The sequence below is a fragment of the Plectropomus leopardus genome, chromosome 18, assembly GCF_008729295.1.
Source record: "Plectropomus leopardus isolate mb chromosome 18, YSFRI_Pleo_2.0, whole genome shotgun sequence".
Classification (NCBI taxonomy): Eukaryota; Metazoa; Chordata; class Actinopteri; order Perciformes; family Serranidae; genus Plectropomus; species Plectropomus leopardus.
The window spans coordinates 12,841,028-12,863,384 of NC_056480.1; the positions used below are offsets into that span (position 1 = coordinate 12,841,028).

The window sequence follows — 22,357 nt, forward strand, 5'->3', positions numbered from 1 at the left end:
GAAAACCTGTGAGGCCACTAGAGGGCTCAGTTCACCAATGGTTAGCTCCCAACATTCGAACCAGAGCAGTTACCAACAACATACACACTTCATGTCATTGTCTGCAGCCTGAGACCTCCAGGGTTATTAAAAAATGGTGCATCACAGCATGGGTCTGACATTGTGCAGCTCACAATGTTTTATACCAGCAATGTAGTTAGCAACTGTGGTTTTGCGATACAGACAAGGTTGAATCAACTTGCGACATGCCATAGAAATATTACTAATAGGTTCACTAGTAACCGTTGACCCTACAGTTGTGCTGCCTGCCAGAAACGGCAGCAGCTGGAAGCACAAATGCAGGGATCACCTATAGTGAAAAACGTACGGTGTCTTCAGAAACAAAATCGGAATGAGGCGGTCATAGTCCTGTCCAAATCCCTTAATTGACATAGGAGACAGATAATTCCATTGTCAACATGCAAAGTACGGTTCATCAAGTCCACCGACATGATTCACTCCTATGTCTCTTCACGTGTCTATGGTAACGCAAAAAGTAAAAATGGCAATTACAGTTTTCATCTTTTAATTAAACGCCTCGATTACGTTAGGACCTACTCTAATCTAGTCACTGACATGTTTAATAGAACGTCGAGCAAATCCAAGTTGTTTACATCCTTCCACTGTCTATATGCTTACACGGATTAGAGCAGATAACTATCATGACTGCAATACTATTTGTTACGCGTAAAACACACGAGTTGTACATATTCTATTGGTATGAAATTGATGCACATTCACACTCTCCTGTTCCCTGCTAATGTTTTCTGCACATTTAAGTGCGATGACGCCGCAGCTGCAGAGTATCTCTTTATCAGAGCATTTGGTGTCACAGAGAGCAGACAGCAGCCTACAGAAGTCAGTCCGTATTGATAAGTAATGACGTTTCTTTATATGCTATCCGCACTGCTGGCACAGCATGTTTGCCCAGTCATTGGGTCTTTGTCATTCACATGACGACGCTGAAGTTGGCTTTCGATTCGTAAGCATCCGATTGGGCAGGGAAGATTTCGTCCTCACATTAGGAATCTGTCCTAATTTGCGTTACCCACAAAATAGAATAAGGTTTCACAATCTGAAACAATGTGCAAATAATATTTATCCTCTCTGCGTTAATCTAGTCCAGATTTGATTTGTCAAAGTATAGTTTTTTTTGATAGAGGACCTAGTCTAATGTGGTCTACTTTTGAAAAATGCAGTTAATTTTTTTGGTTTCTTGCATTTTTACAAATAGCATGAAGTTTTTTACTATTTAAAAACATGTTTTCAATAACCTTTAGCCTCTTTGGGTATGATCAGATTAAGACCTGTTGCTGGTCATGAATGTAATTGAAATACTACCTCCATTTTGGATGTTTTCACAAATAGAACTCAAATGTTCACAAATCGGAAAAAAAAAAAATGTGTTTTATCAACTTGAGTCACCTCTGGGATAATCTAGTCCAGGTTTGAACTGTCATAAGTGTCTTGTTTACTTTTTTTTTCTACTTTGGTCAACACATGTGAAAAAAAAGGCAGTGCGAAATCCAATCCTTTTTTATTTCATAAGCGATTTCCCACAAATTTGAAACTGCGATCCATTTCTAACACTATACTTAGCCCATGCATCTATTATGCAGTAGTCTCAGATCTTGACCTCATTGGTCTAAGGTAGTGGATGGTTTTTATAACATGAGACCTGGTTACAATGTGGTTCTACTTTTAAAAAATGGCCAATGACATCATTCCATTATCCTTGTAGCCTATTAAAAGCATCTATACACAATATACATTGGACTGCAACACATACCTGAACCCTGTGTTTAAAAAATTACAATCTGACCTTAGAGACACTCTGCCCTGAGGAGAATATCTGGAAACACGAGGATTAGACCCTGTGTAAAGCAACATTCTATTTATTATCCTAATGTCAGTCAACAATCTGAAAATGTGTAAATATCTTGGCGTTTTAGCACAAAAAGAATAAAGTGATTTACTAAAATGTCAAAGTTGCGTCTAAAATGTCGTCAACATATGAAAATGTGAAAATTTGGCGTTTTCACGAATAGAATAAAGGTTTTATAAATGTCAAAGTGCATTTCAGACAGACTTGAGGCTTCATCTTAAATGTTAAACATATATATATATATAAGGTTAAAACCTCACTCTTAACCCAGGGGTGTCAAACTTATTTTAGTTCAGCTGCTGAATACAGCGCAATTTGATGTCAAGTGTGCTAGACTAGTAAAACCAACAGATATTTTACAGCTTAACAAATTTTGATACAACAAAATTGCTTGAATTTCAGTAAGAGTGGGGCTTGGGAGGTTTTGAACTCACCTGTTTCAGTTGTTGACAGGAATTATGGAGTGATTTTTTAAAATTTTTTTAGTTGCAACTTGATTTTCAGATTTGAAGTCATGTCAAGATGGAAATGTGTGACTTTTACACTTCTATTTTGGAATATTTCTAAGTGTATAGCCTAAAATTTAAAAAAAAAAAATGTGTCTGTGGCTATTAAGTCTGAAATGTCCTTGTACAAGTCATTATCAGGATTAGCCTATGTTTTTTTTTTTTTATTTTCAGCAACCCAAAGTCAAAGACTAAATACGTTTTCCTCACAGTTTTGTAGTATGTATTTTTTCAGTTGTCTGCGATGAAAAGTCGCCTGGGCTCTAAATAGTTATGACTTTTCTGAAATTCCACATTTGGCAAAGTAGCTAATCCAGGACCCTTTGGGAGGCCGGTTCTGGCCCGCCGGTCGCATGTTTGACAGCACTGCTTAACTGCTGAATCGGAAGCTAACTTCAGCTTCGTGCGCACCTGCGTGCATAGAAACCCGCTGGTAACCCGGTATAACATCAAAACTGGTCTCCAGTAATAATGTAACAACCATGTTTATCTCGTTGCCTGACTCCAGTCAAAGAAAATGGTGAATCCATGTCAACGAATTAATGTAACGCATAAAACGACTCGATTACTTTGATGAATGTAAACGTACACATTGTTTCTTTAGCCCCATTGGAGTTAACATGGCTCTCCATCCAGACACAGACAACAACACTACTACCAACCAATCAGCTCTCTCTGTGTGTCCGCCGCGGAAATAAATGACCAATCAGCTGCCTGAGTGCTCCCAGTGACAACGGCCGGAGAACCAATCAGCTATCTGTCTGGATCTGCTAGGGAAACCAACAGCCAATCAGCAGTCTGTCTGGGCTCCACGGAGTGACCGCCTGACCAATCAGCGCTCTGTCTGGCTGCACCGAGGGGGTGAGCGTCTGCCGAGGCCCAATCAGCGGCTCAGTGCTGCCTGCCGGTGCCGGGGACTGGTGGTGAGGAGCCGCTGCAGCGCGTCAGGACCGGACCGTGAACCCGGAGACGGTACACACTGAGGCGAAAAGGAGACACAGGTGAGTCCGAGGCTGTGAGCGGGGCCTGGCTCCGACGGGAGATTGTTTTGAAATGGCAGCGGCGGGATTCATGTCGGTTAGTTGTTGTGTCGTTTTGCTACCGGTGGATACGCTGATAGACAATAGAGCGGCTTTGCTTTGCTATTTATTGATGCGGGCTGACATGTTGGCGACCAGTAGCCGTCGCCTCGGAACTGTTAATTTACATTTAAAGGTCTGAAGTCACGGCTGAAACATTACTGGGTGTCTTAATACTCCCTGTGTGTTAATGTTTTGATAATAACCGAGCTGTTAGCGACGATATTGCGATTACATTGTGATGGAAACGTTGTGCGGAATGCCTCCAATCCGTTTCATTGTTTGATCCAGAGTCTCTAGGGGTTAACTCAGACTGGAGAAAGCAGAGCCAAGGTCCTCCAAATACTTGTTAACGCTCGTTTAAAGAGCACCGGGATTAGATGAGACGTTAGGACGGTTTTATTGGAGCAAAGCTGTGTGAAGTGGTGGATTAAAAGGCGCCAGGAGGAGGCCGGGGTCGCTGATGGCTCTCAGCAATTAGGTAGAAAAATTTCGAAATGCATCAGCCATTTACGTAGACACTCAACTGGCTCCATATGCACCTAAATGGCTGCCTGGCGCCTGACAGCAGAACCAACATTTTACTGTAAGGGCAAGGCTTTATACGGGCCGAGCGGCTGGTTGTTTCCTGAGCGGCGGATTAACGGAGGTAGATGTCTAGATGACGTTAGAGACCAAACGAGGATCAATATTTAATGTGTGCTGCCTATTATTCTGCAGTATACAGGACCTCATTTCGTGTCTGTTGACCAGAATTGGTCTCTCCCCTGTTGCTGCACTGCTCCTCAAGATTTACATGAGTCACATGCAGATGGATTCCCATCACTGCCTTTGTGATTGTATTGTTTAAATCCAAATGTGCAGTATTTGAGATGGTTAAATGAGACGAATAGGAAAATAATGTTAATGTTACCATCCTCCACTACAAAAAGACATTTGTTTAAGTTTAAATTAAGATGTAGTTTTGTCGTTCACACAGGCTTTGGCAATAAAAAACTTTTTGTCCCAGGAAAACTGTCCGTCGAAGTATAAGGTTGTCAGACAGCAAGAAAGTGGTTGTCATTGCTTCATCACTTATTGTCATGAAACCTTCAACCATTTCACTCTCCTCAGCAACTGTCTTTGTGATCGTATTGTTAAATGTGCAGTATTGAGATGCTTATTGGCAAATAATGTTAATGTTACCTTCCTACACTATAAAAATACACTTGCAGGAGTTCAGTTTAACTTTAGATATAGTGTAGTTTTGTTGTTCACACCAGCTTTGGCAATAAAAAAACTTCTTGTCCCAGAAAAACTGTCTGTGAACGTATAAAGTTGACAGACAGCAGGAAACAGGTTGTCATTCAGAATATGATGTTAGAAAAAGTTAAATTATTGTATTAGTCCGACCAAAATGGGACTTTTAGAATACACGCAAACAGGTTAGTCTTACTGAAATAGTACTAAGTAGAAATTTGTGAAGTCAGACTAACACACCTAGATAATGTGGTTGCGGGGGTCAGGTTACTCTTCAATGTGTATACCTCAGTCAGACATAAACTGGCCTGCATATTTTTATGAGTCACATGCAGATGGATTCACATGGGACTGGTATAACTTCTCTTTGTGACTGTATTGTCTAAATTCAAATATGTGTAGTATTTGTTTCTTTATTTTCCCCCTTTGTTCTGTCTCTCTCTTCTTGAATACCAGCTTTCTGAGGTTATGTTTGAATAGTTTGAATCTGATTTGTTTGAAAAAGGCTGGCCACGTAGGTTCAGATAAAAAATTGGGGTCCTTGAAAAGTCATAGAAAAGCTTTGAAACAAGAACAGAGCATTAAAACAGTTGCTGTACTTAATAAAAACTTGTTGATGTGATAAATGAAGTCTTAACAAAGTCACTAGGTTTATACTTCAAAATAAAGTGGTTTTTTTTTATAAACACATTCGTGAGTCACTTGCTGTCCATTCAGAATGGACGACCCACTATTGGACCACGACCCACCAGTTGGGAACCACTGGACTAACACATGTAGATAATGCGGTTGGGGGTCGATTCACTCTTTCGTTTATACGCCTCAACTGGACCTTTTTGCTTGTATACTGGGACAAGGACAGTAAAATCAAGATATAACTGTAGCTTGACTTAACTGTGCATGTAAATGTACTGAGTGTATCACTTTAAACCAGCTGTTTGTTTATAGTCCCCATCTCCTCTCTGGTGCTATTTGTATAACACCTTCCCCACAACAAAGTACTCCATCATTAAATTTAGGACATCACTTCACAAATTTTTGTCTGCAAAGTAAAGTAGCCCCACAGCCTTTGGTTCTGAGATAAAAGTTGGCAGACCTTGATACACTCAGCCCCTCCACTCACATAGTGATAGTGGGTCTGTATGAATGAAAGGTCCCTGCTGTTGAAGAGTGTGAATGAACTGTAGTATTCTCAATGATGGAGTCCTTCCTCTTCCTATTTCCAACTCTGAGTCCCATGGCAGCCCCAGTAGCATACAGATGAAGACTGCCATACTGTTATGACAGGTTTCTGAAGTACCTTCAGGGTATTATGGTGTAGTTTCTGATGATATCAGTACAATTATAGTTCCATCTTCTTTTTTAAAAAAATAATTTAGCTTGTCCTCATTGAAACAATGCAGATATTGTAGTTTGTAACATATGTACCTTGACCTGTTTTTTTTGTTGCCACAACACTGTTTCCCACTTTGGCTTTGGAACCATTACTTTTTAGTAAAGCTGATACAGCTATTGAAAACTGTAATGGTAAATAAGCCAGTATTAAGATAACATAAACATTTTTATGAGGAATATGTTTGATTTATTAAATTAATTAATTGTATTTAATTATCACAGAATTTTATTATAGAATTTCAAAGAAAGAATATGTATTTAAGAGGATGTTTTGCAGATGAATGCAGGCAAAGGTAGGGCTGTCCCTTGAAAGTCGGGAGATTTGAATCATCAGTTGGAGATCCCTCAGTTGACTGAGACTGCTTAAAGTCGAGCAATCGTTTCTGCTTGTGAGTGTGCTCTTCAGTGTACTTTTGGGAACATTTTGGTCCCCAAACTTTGCTGCGGAGTGAGCGCTCTTGATTTTCACACCGCTCTTTGGTACAGGGAGTTGTGGACACGATGCAACTGCTTGGAGGAAGAGAGGCTTTGCACCGAAGGCTCTGAGATAATATAGTCTTTACTCTCCAGACTGTTGCACATGGAAGGACTTAAAGTAGCTGCAAAACTTTTCTGTTGAACAATAAATGATTACACAAACAACAATGGTAGTTAAAGTTCCAAGAGAAAAATTTCCTTAAAGGAATACTTCAGAATGACCATTTTTACATTAATTACTTGTTCCATAATTGATATGAAAATGGCATGCCTCCACAGTGAACAAAGAATCCAAAATTTACATATTTATCCTGTCATATGCTCAGTGCTTCTCAAACACATGGATTTTCTTTAAAACATTACCTAAAACACGTCAGTACAGTCTCATGCATGGCCAAGTAGCGTGCCTCAAAGTGCAAAAGTGTTTTAAATTGTAAGGTTTTGGCAAAAGTGCATGTGTTTGGGAAGTACTGATCATACAACTGGATTAATGAGACTTGGACTGGAAAAATTGTGTTAGAGTTTGTAAATGGAAGTTTTGATATAGTTCTGCTGTTGTTAAACACGGTCCCTGCTTACTTCAATAAATGAATAATGTTGGCCTTTTTGGATTCTCCTCCCAGCGTGGTGGAAAACACTTTCACACACAGAAAAGTGGCACAATGTGTTGACAGATTGACAGAGTATGGACGGTTCCCCAGCTATCCATGTAGCCATTACACTGGGTAGACTGGTGATAAAGCCTATGTGTTCTTTACAAGAAATGGTTTGTGATGGTGAAGTCTCACAGATCTGGCTGTATGTACGATAAAGAGGTGTACGAGGCATGAAGCAAGTTATTGCATTGGATTTTGAAAGTCAGTATAATCGTGGGAGCAAGCGTGCATCTGTTTTGCGCATTACAAATTTGCTAGTACATTTGTAAAATGGTCAGAGTGGACATCACATCAGTATGCTTAAAACCAAGTGCTTGTCAGATCATCAAACAGCATCTGGGACGTCCTTTCCAAGGTCAGAAACTGACAGTCACGCACTCCTTTGCAGTGATTTGCAAGCTGCGTGGACGTGTGAAAGTAGGTGAGGTTTGAACTTTTTTTTTTTTCATTCTTCACACAACTAGAACCTATTTCTGTCACTTTTTGTGTAAACAAGCGAGAGCAACACTATGAATGACTTCGAGGAGGGACTGGGATGTGCTACTTTCCCTGTGTGTACTATTCATAATGTTGTTACTACAGAGACACACAAAAGACACAGTTGTTGGAGAGAGATTGGAGACACAGCGGGGTCCAGCCAGGTGGAGGCTATGACTGCAGGCATTTAGAAAACATTTTAGACATGTCAAGGTTAAATGACATGTTTTGCAACCTAGTTCGTTTCAAGCGTTCGGAACTCTTAAATTTCTCCAATGTTGACCGTTGTGAATTGGCCGGTGTTTAGGTGGCTGCAGCCCAAAAGAAGAAGAGTTAAGTGTTCCAAAAGCAGAACCTGAATCTTGCCAAGCAGAGAAATTCAAGCTCCATAGAGCCAAGATCTCGCTGGCTGGTTTGGTGTATGATTTTTGTTGATTGTTTCTTAAAACTAAATGGTGGAAAATAAAAATGCAAAGCACTGAATGAAAGAATCTTCAGCTCTATCTGTGAGAATTTTATATGTTTCGCCAGTGTGTGCATGCGTCTGTGCTTGACGCAAGCAAGCGTGCTTGATGTTAAAACATTTGCTTCAGACTTTGGGTCAAGTATTGGGTTTAAAAAATGTATTTAAGGGCTGCATGATGTATCCTTTCAGCATTGTTATTGCAATAGTCACATTGCAGGATGTGCGATGTCAAGTATGCAAAAAAAAAAAAAAATCTCAAGCATGTCATGCTACAACTTTTATGCTCAAGGCTTAAAAGGCATTGAATTCATTAATCTAATAATAAGGCCTTAATTGGTATTAAATTGATTTAAATCAGTCTTTAAAAAGTCTTAAAATGCTCAGACATGGGAAGTAGATTTAAAATAATAATAAGTAAATTTTATGAATTGTTTATTTCTGACATTGCATTGTAAAATCTCAAAATAAATGGTAGCAACCATTTTTTATTAAACATTTTTTAAAAATTCAGTTTCTTAAACTCATCATGATGGAAATCAAAGCAGTGCAATCTCACACGCAGATTAAGAAGCACAGAACTGGCCAGAAAACCATCCAGAAATGCCAGATATTTCCCACTTCTGTTGGTGAACCAAATAGTTATATAATATGGTATATGTGGCGTTTGTCCCAGGACGTGAGACTGCCCTGGGTGTGTCAAAAAGTGCCCAAATAGGTCGGTGTTGTGTTGAAATGCGTTTCCTCATCGAATAGTGTTTCCCTTGTATCAATGTGTAGTGTCTCCCTTGTTGGTAAGGGTCAGGGCTAAGGGTTTAGGTTAGGTTTCCATTGGTGGAAACACATATTGACGAAGAAAAAATGAATAAGGGGTCCCTTTATTTTAGGGTAAGCAGCATGCATTATTAATATGACATGTTAGAACACTGACTTTAACCTGGATTGAAAGAAGAGTATTGAATGCCGCAGGGATGACGGTTCTCTGCAGGCCAACCTGGGAGCTAACGTCGCCCTGGTTCCCTTCGGGTTTTAGGACTCCTGGGGTTCTTCTCAATGGTGCATAGGTGAGACAATTAGTGTATTAAACTGCCAAAATCTTCAGATCAACAAGTCATTTTTCAGCCTGTATTATTTTTAATTTTATTTCTATGCAGATTCACTCCTTAACAAAATCACACCAGTAATTATAGAATGATAAATCATTTCCGGATTGAGCATTCAATTCATTTGGTGAAATTCATGTATTTTATTCGTATTGCAACATAAATTGCGGGGAAAAAAAAGAACACAATGTTAGGTTTCTTCCATCATGCAGCACTATCATTGGCTGTCAGGTCCAGGAACACACCATAAAGTGTGTCATTTACTTTGGTTGCATGTTGGAAGTTTGACATTCATTCAAACTGTATTAAGTACATGACACATGCGTGTCGTCATCTAACAAGCTGGCTCTTTATTGTTCCATCATGCTGCATTCAAAAGTTATGAGATGATGACTTGCTTCAACTTGCCGATGGAGAAGTGCCACAAAATGTTACCTAATGTTACCCTACCTTCATGCAGACCAGTTGTCTGAGGAGGTGATAGTTGATAATGGTGTTAAATGAAGCCACAGAAAGCTGCTGCAGGTTCATGATAAAATATGCATAGCACTATACTGTGTTTGAAGTGCTGTTAGTTGTGTTTCCTCTCAACCTTTATAGTCCTGTTTCACAGCAGATATTTTCACTTGTCATAGTAGGAACAGCACAGGTGTTACTAATAACATGAATGATGGCTTCGCTCTAGACTCTTTAGCTGCTCCATATGTTCACCAGCTAGTTACTACCCTGTCTGCAGTTTGAAGCTGAGCAGGTACAGTAAAGTTTTTAAAGCTTGTAGCTGGAAACAGAAGGTTTGGGCAGTACAATCAGAACAACTAGGTAGAAGAGGCTGAAATACTATTAATGACACCTTTCACATTACACTCATTAATCCACTGCTAATCTAAAAATATCGACTAATGCGTCTTAAAGTACTCTTCAAACGTCAAGTGTTTAGTGTAGGAATGTGAAAAATGATTTTGGCACCGCAGGATGTACATTGAAGGTTGGAAATATTTGTGCTTAATTAGCGTTGTGTCTGCAATTTTATTAATCCAACCTCACCTGCCTGTTTTTTGCAGGCACAAATGGCCTGTCCTCGACTGCGTGATAAAGTTACTGTCACTGAAGTTAGTGTCGTCATTTCCCATGTCCGTCTGTAGAGCCCTACCACTGCACATTCAGAGTGGACTGAGTGTTTCTATAGTAGCAACTCCAACAAAGTTTGCATTTCAAGATTGCATCGCAACTTATAGTTTTTAATCAGAACCCTCAGTATCTGGAAGCTAGAAAACAAAGTGCTCCAAAGTCAGCGGGCTGTATTGTGTTGTACACATTTAATCAACATTGCATTTCTTCTGCTTCTACGAAGTATAAGTTTTGGATAGGAATCAGTAATGGCAGATACCCGATATTAAAGGGCTTTGATCAGGGCCTCTACGTGATGGATAGTTTTCTTTTAATTCTTAATTACTATTTTTTTTTACTTTATGCACCTGATTAACATGTGATTATGTGGGAATGTATGGAATTACACACTTATTACTATAATATTTAAAAAGTTTTGTTGTGTGTCTGCTCTTAAGACCTGCTGCGTCACAGTTGGATCTCTTGCAAAGAGCGCAGAGGAGTCTGTCTGCATTGCTTTGTGTTTGAGATCAGACAAATCTGCATTATAAGCTCTTAATTAAAAAAAAACATGTTTTGAGTGGGTATGGGTAATACCTGTAACGTGGCATTAGTTGATGTCTGTGATATTTAATGAATTGGTATAGCAGGAAGTGTTGTGTTCTTACTGTAGTATAGTGAAAAGGGGACTGGGGGAAATGTTTGCTGTTTCATTATTCTCAGAGTCGGTTGTAGAAATGGCCCAGCAGTCAGTGACAGTGCAGCTGTGACTAATCCAGCCAGTGAATAAGCAGTGTGCAGATCATTGCTGCATTGCTGTGCTGCATTTAGCCAGGTGCTGCACAAGGTCACCCCAGTCAACTTGTCTGAATGCAATCGTCCCAATGCTCCCTGCACACAGCTGGGATCAGGGCTTTTCTGCAGTGATACCTGATGGAATCTTTACAAATGAGTATTTTCTTGTGATGGAGAAACATGGATGATGTCCTTATGAAAGATGTTTTTGATTAGTTCTATAATACTAAGATGGGATTCTTAGTATACAATTGATGTTCTTTTCTGCACACTGAATGAAGTCATACATGTGCACAGAAATGCTTAGTGTTTTTAGAAGAGGAGCATGAGCCATACATAGAATGCATTTAAATATAAGGAAGTGTTTGAAAAGGCATTTCTCATGCATTGCAACTTTATTTTGCCCCTACCTAAAATAAGCATGCATGTGCTATTTCGATACATGTACTAGTAAATCATAGTGGTTTTAAATAGGTTACAGAGCAGAACTATTTTAAATGATGGAGACAAGCAGGTGCATGTCAGGGAAAAGAAATTAATATTCTTTTTTGCCCAAAAATTCATAGTTTGCTTTTCTTGAACTAATAAATTGTGCACACCAGTAAGCTGACTCATGTTGTCAAATAATTTTTTAATTCTTAAAGTGCGCCCGAATGTCAGCAGAAACTGAAGTTGGAGATTGTTGTGGCTTCTCTGGTCAGTTGAGGAGGATCTGGTTAACTAGCAGTTGTTTGTGGATCCTAAGGTAGCTTCAGACACCAGCACCAAGCAATAAAAGTGTTCAAAGTTGGCGTTGAATTTCCACTGGGTTGGCATTGGGCTCCCATGGTCTTGAAATCACTGAAAAAGTGAAAATGAAAAACAGTTTTTCAGGTCTGGCAATGGCTTGGAATTAACAAAATGTTTTGAAAAATAAATGGAATAGTCATTTTTATGGCTATTGTGTAAAATATGTTCATAATAATCCCAAAACATGCCTAACATTACACATAATATGCTTTTTGTATTACTTATTTCAAATCTAGTGCTGTTCAACTGTTACAAGTACCACATAATGCACATAGACCAGACCAGCACAATTGCCAAGGCCTCAGTCCCTTTTGGGAGAAAGAAATGTGCTGCCACATAGGACAAGAAACAGGAAAATGGCGAAAAAGCGGTGATGTAGCAGGTTAACCGAGGCTTTAGGCTAAGATTTGAGGCATATAAGATGTGTGAATAGTCATTATCAGTGTACAGGGTTTACACAATCATTTATTTGAGGTGGCCCACCACAATTAAAACAACTGCAGCCACAAATAGATTTCCGTTTTTGGAGCCGGACTCTTCATCAGGGGTGCTGTTGAAATATGTATACCATTCAGTTATTCATCAGTGCACTCTGGGCACAGACACAGACAGAGCAGCAGACCGCCTGGTACAGTTGAAAGAGAAACTTAACTGTTAGTTCTGCTGTGTCTAAAAGTTTGCTTTTACTCACAGCAGCTTCTCCTCATAATAACTCATAAAGAGCTCTGCCCGTGCTGCATTAATGGTCCCGTAAAAAACCCTCAGAATTTACAGATGAGACACAGAATGATACAAAGAGACTCACACACTTTTAAATACAAAAACAAAACAAAACAAAAAAACAAAAACACTGACCTTGGAAACATTAGCCTACAAAGCAATCTCACCACAAGGACCAGTTGGTAAGTGAGCAGGATTTTGTGATCATATCACATGATCTTCAGCTGATTAGGTTGTCCACTATTTTCTATTTTAGGAACTATGTGAGTAATTGATTATCTAGGTTGTTGTCAAAGAATTTTCTGTCAACCAACTAATTAATTAGTTATTAAAAGGCTACCTTCAAGTACAAAAGTAATTACAAAAAACAAATGCTTCTAGCAGTTGGCCAGTTTGTCTGTTTTTCCAACCTGATGTGGATACAGCTGACATCATTTCAACCAAAGATGCTTTTCGTGAAGTCATTCCCAGTCTGTATCGCTCAAGTGTGATAACAAATTCCCATGTGAATATAACATAAACGGGGCCTGTCAAAGGATGCAGAAAATGTTAAAACATGTCTTAACCAAATAAGAGTATAAGGTCAAGGATAGGTCGTACATTTTTAAAGAAACGTTCTCATATCAGAAGACTTGTGTGACATTTCAGAATTGTCTGTTAAATACAGGTGCATTCACTTCTTCTCTTTTACATGAGGAAGACCATCTGTGGTGGAAACTTACCAGTCACATCCATAGAAAATCAAAGTGGTCTCTATTTTTTCCATTTGAATAATTCTTTCTCTACTTTTCTGTCATTCTCCGTGTATGGCCACTTTGATCCTTCATAGTGTTGTCACACGCTGTTGTATTTACATTGAGAAAGAAAACAGGTCTAGAAGTAGTTCTGGTCTGTGATTTAATACAGTATTTAACTTACCATTAGCATTACCACCACACACAAACACAGGTCAGTGTCAGCACAGTTCTCCGATTATAAACTGACCTCAGACCAGCGTTCACAACTGGAGCTCGCTGCAGTGTGGCCTGTTAAAATTAGCCGCTATAGCACTATTTGAAAGCCATACTCTGACAGCGTTGGAAAAAGTGAGGCCAAGGATGTTTTGTGTCATCTGAATCTCCCGCTGTAGCTTCAGCCCTTATTCTGCTATGGACACAGTCATGAAGGGGAGTGGCTGCAGTGGGGTAACAGAGTGGCAGCAGTCCTGGGATCAGCAGACCAACAGCTTTTTAAGACAATGTGAAAGAATGCATAAGAATGCAGAATAGTAAATGAAAGTGGTGCCGCTCATGTATCCAACTGTAAAAAGTAAAAATAGTATGGAGGGATGTTCCGATCAAGTATTTTTCCCCTGATCCCATCTGAGTCATGTGATAATAAGTATCTGCTGATACAGAGTCACGATCCGATACTTGTATTTACTTGAAAATTACAACTGCACAATGCACACTTCATGACTTTAAGTTTATTAAATTAATTTTAATTAATTATATTTATTGATTTTTTTTGCATAAACAACAAAGTAAACAAATCAAAAATATTTTTATATGGCTCTTATCACAATTCCACCTATTGCAGCATTTGTTTTTTCAACAAAATAAAGTAAACCAAAAAAAGGGGGGGAATTCAGAGATTGCTCTCAAATTTACTGATACCTTATTCCCACTGCAATTAGCGGGTGCAAGCAGGTTTTTTAAACATGGGTAAACCCGCTAAGTGGCTTTATTCCCACTGCCACTGAACTTACAGCTGGAGAGCGAGTCGGCCTTTCTGTCAGCTGGCGTGCGTGCGTGTTTGTGCGTTGTCTTGTCCATGCAACGTCACAGACAGGCAGGAGAACGGATAAACAGCATACAGCGGCAGAAGCAGAGGTTTTTTAGTTTTCGGTTGTTTCTTCTCATTATTTATCTCTTACTTATTAAGTCCCTCTCTCAAACTCGTTGAAGTATTTGAGTCGGTGTTTTGGCGCTGCGTTTGAGGACACAGACAGTAATTAGTGAAGGCGCGTCATTGCGTCTCACCTGTTAAAGAGCTGAAATTATCGCGTTCACCCAGGTGTTGCGTTTCCATCAATGCTGAACGAAACCGGAGGCGATAAAAACCCGTGTCTACTGCAGAGTCATTGACCCGGGTGTGAATGCTGAATTTACGCATTCCCATTGCATTAAAAAGCCAGATGTTAGCGGGGTTTTTTGTGCAGTGGGAATGAGGCTTGAGTGTAGCATTGTAATTAATGTGCAGAACACTATAAATGAGTAATATAATCACACTTCCACTTCAAAGTAGTGTTGTTGCATAACTTTAACATCCACAGTCACAAAACATAAAAATTCATCACATTTCAGCTTATTAAAGCATGAATGTGAAACTACAAAAAATTTAATTCCACATAAAGTAGTGTAGCACCTTGAGTTGAACATGAACAAACCTGTATGACAGCGGACATAAAGAGAATATCATGTGGGGTGCGAGCTCAAAAAAACTGATCTCATTCAATTAAAAAATGCATTGAGCAGTTCAGATACAGATCCTTCTGATCCGGCGGACATCCCTTATAGTAAGCTGCATTAAAATCATACCAAAAGTACAATTTTACTGAAAAAAAACATACTGAAGTACACATAATGAAGCAAATGTAACTTTTTATTACCCGCCATCTATTTCACTGTTGAGTCACAGATCTCCTGTGATGTTGTGGGATGCCTAACTAAAAATAGCAGCATTTGCACTATATGTAAACAAACACCAGCATCCAACAATGATGCATTAGCCCCTGAAATACCCAGAATGCAGTGTGCTGTGACAGTTAGGATGTGTAATTCAGTGTCAGGGATTAGTGTAGCTAATATCACCGTGCTGAGGAGCGTTGTGTTGATTGTCTTTGGCATATTTCCGTCTCTGCTGTGTATTGATACTCCTGCTGACTGCCACATTCGGCCCCATTTTAAGATGTCTGTGCTACCTCTGTGTGCCTCGCTCTGGCTGAATGTCTCATGTTCCCGCTGCTTTTTTTTTTCTTTCTTCTTTTTCTCTCGTTTGGCTGGTGAAACCGTGTCTGCTCCACCCTGTGGTCTGAAGTTCTGCACTCCGTCTTTTCTTGTCAAAGTGCCAGCTCTTAAAGGGAGATATTTTCCTCTTTCTGCTCTGAAAACACCGGGACTGCTCCTCCTCTTCCTCCTCCTCCTCACCTCCCACCCTGGCTCTCTCTCTCTCTGACTGTCTTTCTGTGTGACGTTTTGACCACTAACGGCTACATATTAAGAGATAATTCCATACCCTGAGGTCACAAACCGGCTCAGACTGGCTCAATGCGTTTTGACTATGCTCTGTTCCCTGGGCAAAAAAAAAAAACAAAAAAAAACAGAGAAAATATTACGTCTGTGTCTTTTTAAAGGAACATGAGGCTAATTTGCAGCAGGGGTGTCACAGCAACAACGGGCAACACACACTGTTGTCTTACAATAAGGAATAATTAGTGACATTTTTCCTGTAAGTAGTTTCTCTGACTTTACCTCAGGGAACAAAAAGAACACCATTTACATTTCTACGTGTTGTTTTTCTATTTCTTGCCTTTCACAAAGAGAATACTTCTTTCTAACAAAGGATCACGGTGGTCCACCTGACGGCTTTGTGATCAACAGATCATAGTTTTTTTTTTTAAATAAAATAACTGTACTGTAAAACTATATATGTTCTGAATTGTATTAAACAAGAGAAATGTGTATGAAGCATAATCAGTCTTTTTTCAGCAGGAAAGCAGTGAACAACGCAGCCCTCTTCACATCAGTGGTTTTTTATAATAGTGGTTTTGACATTGCTACATTTTCAGTGATCATCACATTCTGCTAACTGTCAGAACATTAGATGATAAAATGACATAGTTTATGTAGATTAAGAGTCAGGCTATGTAGGTTTTTTTAGATGATACTGAGTGATATTTCTGTATTGTCAGAATGAGAGAGCTTATAAACTAGTTATATTAATTACAGCATACTCAAGCTGCCAACAACATTGCCTATTTGGACAGAGAAATTGCAGGTTGCTGGCTTTACCTGTGTCGTTTTTTTTCCTGCCATCGGTGTGTCCTTTTTTTATCATTCTGTGACTCCTCTAAATTTGTACATTTAAGTGGGTTTGTGAATGCATCGCAGGCTGAACTCTTATTTTTTTTTCCTTGGCAGCACTTACGAAGTTTGAGTCTGTGGATGAGAGGAGCAGTTATTACAGAGGCAAGTGAATGCAAACTTTTAGTTAGTAGTTAATTTACTTTGGATTGCTGGACTGTAGTAGCACTGTCCCTGACACTGGGATGATTTGAAACTTGCGGATTGTTTGAATCCAACTTTCTCTTCTTCCATAGCTTCCGTAAGACACTTCCTTCATCCTGACAGTCAGTAAGATGTAGGGTTTGGTTTGGATTCATGGGATGGAGTCACTTCATGATTTTGCTGGTGGGATGGCGCAGGGATGGCTCAGATTTAGCATTTATTTTTTCGAGATGATTTCTCCCAAGAGTTTTTGGGTGGTGATATCTGCTCCTGGGTAGTTTCCTGATGTTTTTGGTGACCCCCCCCATGACCTTTCCTCAGGTCTGACTGTCCTGTTCTTGGTTCGCTATAAAATGTCATGTAAATATTCATAAGGGAACAAATCCAACTGACTACAATGAAACTTCTCTCTGTTGCAACCTCCACTTACATGTGATTTTGCATTGAAATTGTGAACCCTTCCTCTTGGGAATCTCTGTCCATTTTCATTATTATTTGACTTATATTGCCAATTGATCAACACCTAATGGGCAGATTGCCATGCGATTTACTGAGCACATTCAAGTTTGTTATAATCGTTTGAATTGATGTATTGAGTTATGTATGAAATCGTGTGAGGGACGTAGATAAACACCCCTTATACTTGTATTATATTGCACCGGCACCCCTGCTAATTGGCCCCCTTGCTGGCATGGCAAAGGCTGTGACTAGGGCTGGGTTTTGGTAAATTGTTATTGAATCTGAATAAATGATCAAATATGTGTATCAAATTCAAATCCTTCCTATCCCTCATTAAATGTATTTAGGCTGACTTTAGATCTGTAATCACATTTTGTTGCCTGAGAGGCAGAAACAGTTTTTAATTGCAGCCTAATTAATGTTGACAGGCTGTAGCTGCAACCTGAAAATGAGATGAGCAACAGAAGATATCACATATTGATTAAATATCCATAATCAGGGCCCCAGCTGAAATTCTACATTGATTGCACTGGTGTAGCTAACTTTTTCATTTGGTGCACCAGCACCCAAAATTTTGAACTTTGCCTTTTGACCCTGCAATGAGGCCTTATTTTATCTTTGAGTTCCCATACACATTGGTAATTTCTTAACACCTGAGCACAAACTTAACCTTTTTTTCACCACTGTCCTAAAACACCCCAAAGTGCAATTTAAACCGTCGGAAAGTAAATGTTGGCCACCTCAAATATAAAATGAAGGTTTTTCTACAAAAAACTATTTCCATATTTAAAAGTGATGTGCGGCCTAAATAGAACACCATGGGAATAATTAAATCATAAATTAGCTCACATTTAAAAAAAAAACAAAACATTTGCTTCATTTGGGTATACATTTTCATTACTTCATATTTGCAAACCCTGTGGATGTGCTCATATGTGTATGTGTGTGTTTGTGTGTTTGTGCACATCAGAAAACCACCTGTCTGACGTGCTCCAGTGACAGAGACAGAGAGTCTGGTTGGAGTTCACCATTTTCAGAGGTCATCTCTGTAGTTCATTATCTCTGTGTGCGTGTGCATCAGCGTGTGTAACAAAGTGCTTGTGCACTCCTGAAATGTGTACTCTCTCGTAGTTCTACATTGACAGCTTTTTCGGAGACTAATGTTATGGTTTAGTCACAGTTGTATTTTGTCAGGCAGGATCTAACCTTCGTCCCACAATGTCTCAAAAAGCGATTATTTATCATCCCTGAACATTTTTTCCCATCCCGAGGATGGTGGGCTGATCTTAAGTTTTAATTTATGTAACTTATTTTAAACATCAGAGATGTTGGTTCAGGGTAGACCAGTGGTGGAATGGTTATCTCCATCAATTAGTGCATTTACATTGACATGAATAACACGTTTATGATGGGTTTTTTTGGGGTATTCTGTTTATGTGTTTGAGCATGTAAACACCATATTCCTTCTGTGAGAGACCTGAATGCATTAGCTGGAGTACTCTGAAAGAAACTGGGGTTTATACGGGAATGATGAATAACTTGATTTCTCTGTGCTCAGGTAAACTTCATATCCCAAATATTATCATAACCAGGATAAGCTTCGGAAACAGGTTATTTGCAACTGCAGTCAATAATTGCTGGGTCTTTCCTGGCAGGGGACAGCTGTAACAGACAAGATTATTTTTTGGCGTTTTTTGGCCTTCATTTGACAGGACAGAATGGACGCGTGAAAGGGAGAGAGAGGGGATGACATGCAGCAAGGGGTCACGGACTGGAAGCGAACCTGCGGCTGCTGCTGTGAGAACATTGCCTTTGTACATGGGGTGTCCGCTCTATCCACTGAGGTACTGGGCACCCCCACAGTGTTTTTCTTGATGAAAAAACAATCAAAAGTTGTCTTCATTTTGATTTAGCGTTATGCTGTAAGGTTGTACCATTTCAGTGTCGGTGTGCGTCTGTTGGGTCTGTTTTACGCCACGGTACGCCACGGACGTCACAGCTCCAATAAAAGACGCTTTTACACAGAGATCTCGTTCCTCTTTATATCGCCCCTGCATTTTTACAAAACGACAGAGGCATCCTTTCGCTCCAGTGTGTGATTATACACTGCATCGCGGCATCCTGCTAGTGTGACATATAATGCATGCGTCGACAGCGCTATCTAAACAATAACAATGGTGTAACATGTCAGTTACAATCATTTAATCATTTATCATTGATCTCGTCCTCTGCTCAGAGGGTAAGGAGCTCCCAAATCTCATTCTTTTCCTAGTTTGCAGACATTTACAACCACTGTTCTTCTTTGTATTACCAACTCTGGTCCCTGCTCAGAGGCGAGTCAGTCTGTCCCCCCTTTTTGCAATCAGACATAACATACAGAGCGGCGAGACGGCATCACGGCATGATATTCCTGCCTTGAACAGGCAGTGTAAATGTGGTTAACGTCTGCTGAGCTTGTGGGGAGACGCAACTGTCCAGGATCAGACCCCCAGTGCCCCTCGTATTGTTTGACTATGGAAAATGTTTCAGTGCCTCTTGGTACTGAGTTGTTTTGGTCAATACCTTAAAGGTGTTGGATACTGATACCCAGCCCTGATAATCAGATAACTGCATATGAATGCAGATACATTCAATAAAAAGCTGAATTCTTTTCAGACGAGAGCTAGTGGGTTCCAAGATTGTGTTTTGGCCAATGCATTCCTCCTCTTTTGCTCTCAACACAGACTGTTTACCTGCAGGAAACCAAAACTTGGTCAAACGTGACTGGTCAATTCTACTCGGACTACAAACAAACTACAGATGTAAACCAGAACACTTCTGATGCTGAAATCTTGTCCCGTTGCCTGAACACTATGCATAGATATGCGGATATTTGTTTGTAGATGTTAGTGTGTGAGCATTCAGACAGTAATATGGATAAAGACCTCTGCTGTGTGTTGGTATGAGATGAATCCTCGACAATTTTTTTTTCTCCCACTTCTTTTGCCATGCTCTTTGTCTCCAACTGCACACTCACCCCTCCTCCTCCCCTTTGCCCCCTACCACTGCCCCCCCCCCCACCCCACCCCACCCCACCCCACATCAGTACCCTCACACGCACATGCACACCCCCACCCCTCAGGCGACAGCAGAACAGGAATTGATTAGTGGCACGGCTTAAAAATAGACGACTGTTTGTCATAGCAACGCCCACAATGAGCTGTTGTCTAGTTTAATAAAGAGCAGCGTTGTGTCTGAGCACTAGGTGGAAGGTGTGTGTGTGTGTGTGCGCTGCCTTTCGTGCTGCGGTAAGGTGTGTGTAATTATCACACCGTGGTCCTGCTGGATGTGACTTCTGCTCGGAGTCGGCGCAACAACACGCCGCCGTCTGAATCTGCATCCCACGAACACAAACTCCTAAGCAGCTCCACACAACCAATTAAAACTCTGTTGCTATGAGCTCCATTCTGATTGGCCTCATTAGTGTCAAAAACTGGCCATATGCAAATTTTGGTCATATTCCCAGCAGCCCTGTCATCAACATCCTTTACAGCCAGGCAGACTGTGTGTGTGTGTGTGTGTTCGTGTGTGTGTGTGTGTTGTTGTGTGTGTGTGTGTGTGTGTGTGTGTGTGTGTGTGTGTGTGTGTGTGTTGTTGTTGTTGAGATGCTGTTCCAGTGTGTCAGCTGGACCAGAGAGCTGAACCACTGCCTCCTGTTGGCACGGGGAGGGGTTTGTTGTTCCATGACATCTCTCCATCTTTTTTAGCACTGGCTAAAGAAGCCAGATGGTAGCTGGTTTCCTGAAGGACTGCTGATGATTGGCAACAAGGTCCTTCCTTCCACCACATACACACACACACACACACACACACACACACACACACACAGCAGCTTCTCTGCTGTGGACAGGGCACGAGCCCATCAGGACTCTATTTCTGCTTCACAAAGGTGCTGCTGCATCACTGAAACATGATACAGGTGGTCCACGTGCTCCAGTGTGTCGTGTGTTGTGATGCTTCCGGTCTGTGTATTTACTGTTTTCTTTAAGGGTTAGATGATGAGCTGTGTGGACATACAGAGATAATACACAATGCTGAGGCTAATGAGTTTTCTTTAGTGGAGAGCATTATTTTTTGATAACCACATGGGTCTGTGGGGAATCATTGGACTGCTTACACTATGGGCACTTGGAACAACAGTTGGTTTGCATTTTGACTTTGGACCAGTTGTAGTCGGAGCTGCATTGGTGCTTCATAAGTTGCAGTTTGTTTTTAGCCCCTTTTAGCACAGAGATCACTCTATAGGGCAGCTACAGCGTCCCTTCTTTTTGCCGCCTTTTGCAGAACCAAGTGACATCATGCTGCTCCAGTGCGTGATTATAGACTGCATGCCGGCGTCGCGGAAGCAAAAGAGACATGATGAGCATAAAGTTTAACACAGCAGCATTGGCCTCTGGTGTGACATATAACGTACATATCACAGCACTTTCTGAACACTAACAATGGCATAACTTGGCAATAACAATCATTTTACCCTCTCTGTTATAGGGTTATACACACAGTTTTGTGTGTGTATCCTTTTGTGATCTGTGTCCCCTTTCTGAATTTGGCAGTTTTTGCAGATCTGAGAAGGCAGAGACCCCCTCTGCAGCAGTTTAAGTATAAGCTGCAGGGTGGAGAATTGATCACTCGATCAGTTTGTTGTCAGATCGATCGGAGTTAATCAGATGAGATCGGTGAATTAAAGGAGCAACTGCTGCAGAGGCGAGTCAGAGCAAAGTTTCTTCTGCTGCAGTCACTGAGGTTAGACCCAGTGCTGGACCAGGGGGTGCGCAGTTTCCATGGGAATGCAGCCAGTTTTATTGGAAGTAGGTTGGTAAATGTATGGACAACACTTAAATGGGAGTATGGAGAAAAAATA

General features: G+C 40.4%; 1 protein-coding gene across 1 annotated transcript in view; it reads left to right on the plus strand.

Annotated features, from left to right (window-relative positions):
• Positions 1–3,338: 3,338 nt before the first annotated feature.
• gatad2b (GATA zinc finger domain containing 2B) overlaps positions 3,339–22,357 on the plus strand; it is a 48,714-nt gene continuing 29,695 nt past the window's right edge. Inside the window, exon 1 of the mRNA XM_042506021.1 lies at positions 3,339–3,431. The gene's annotated coding sequence lies outside the window, so the exon portion shown is untranslated. The remainder of the gene's footprint in view (positions 3,432–22,357) is intronic.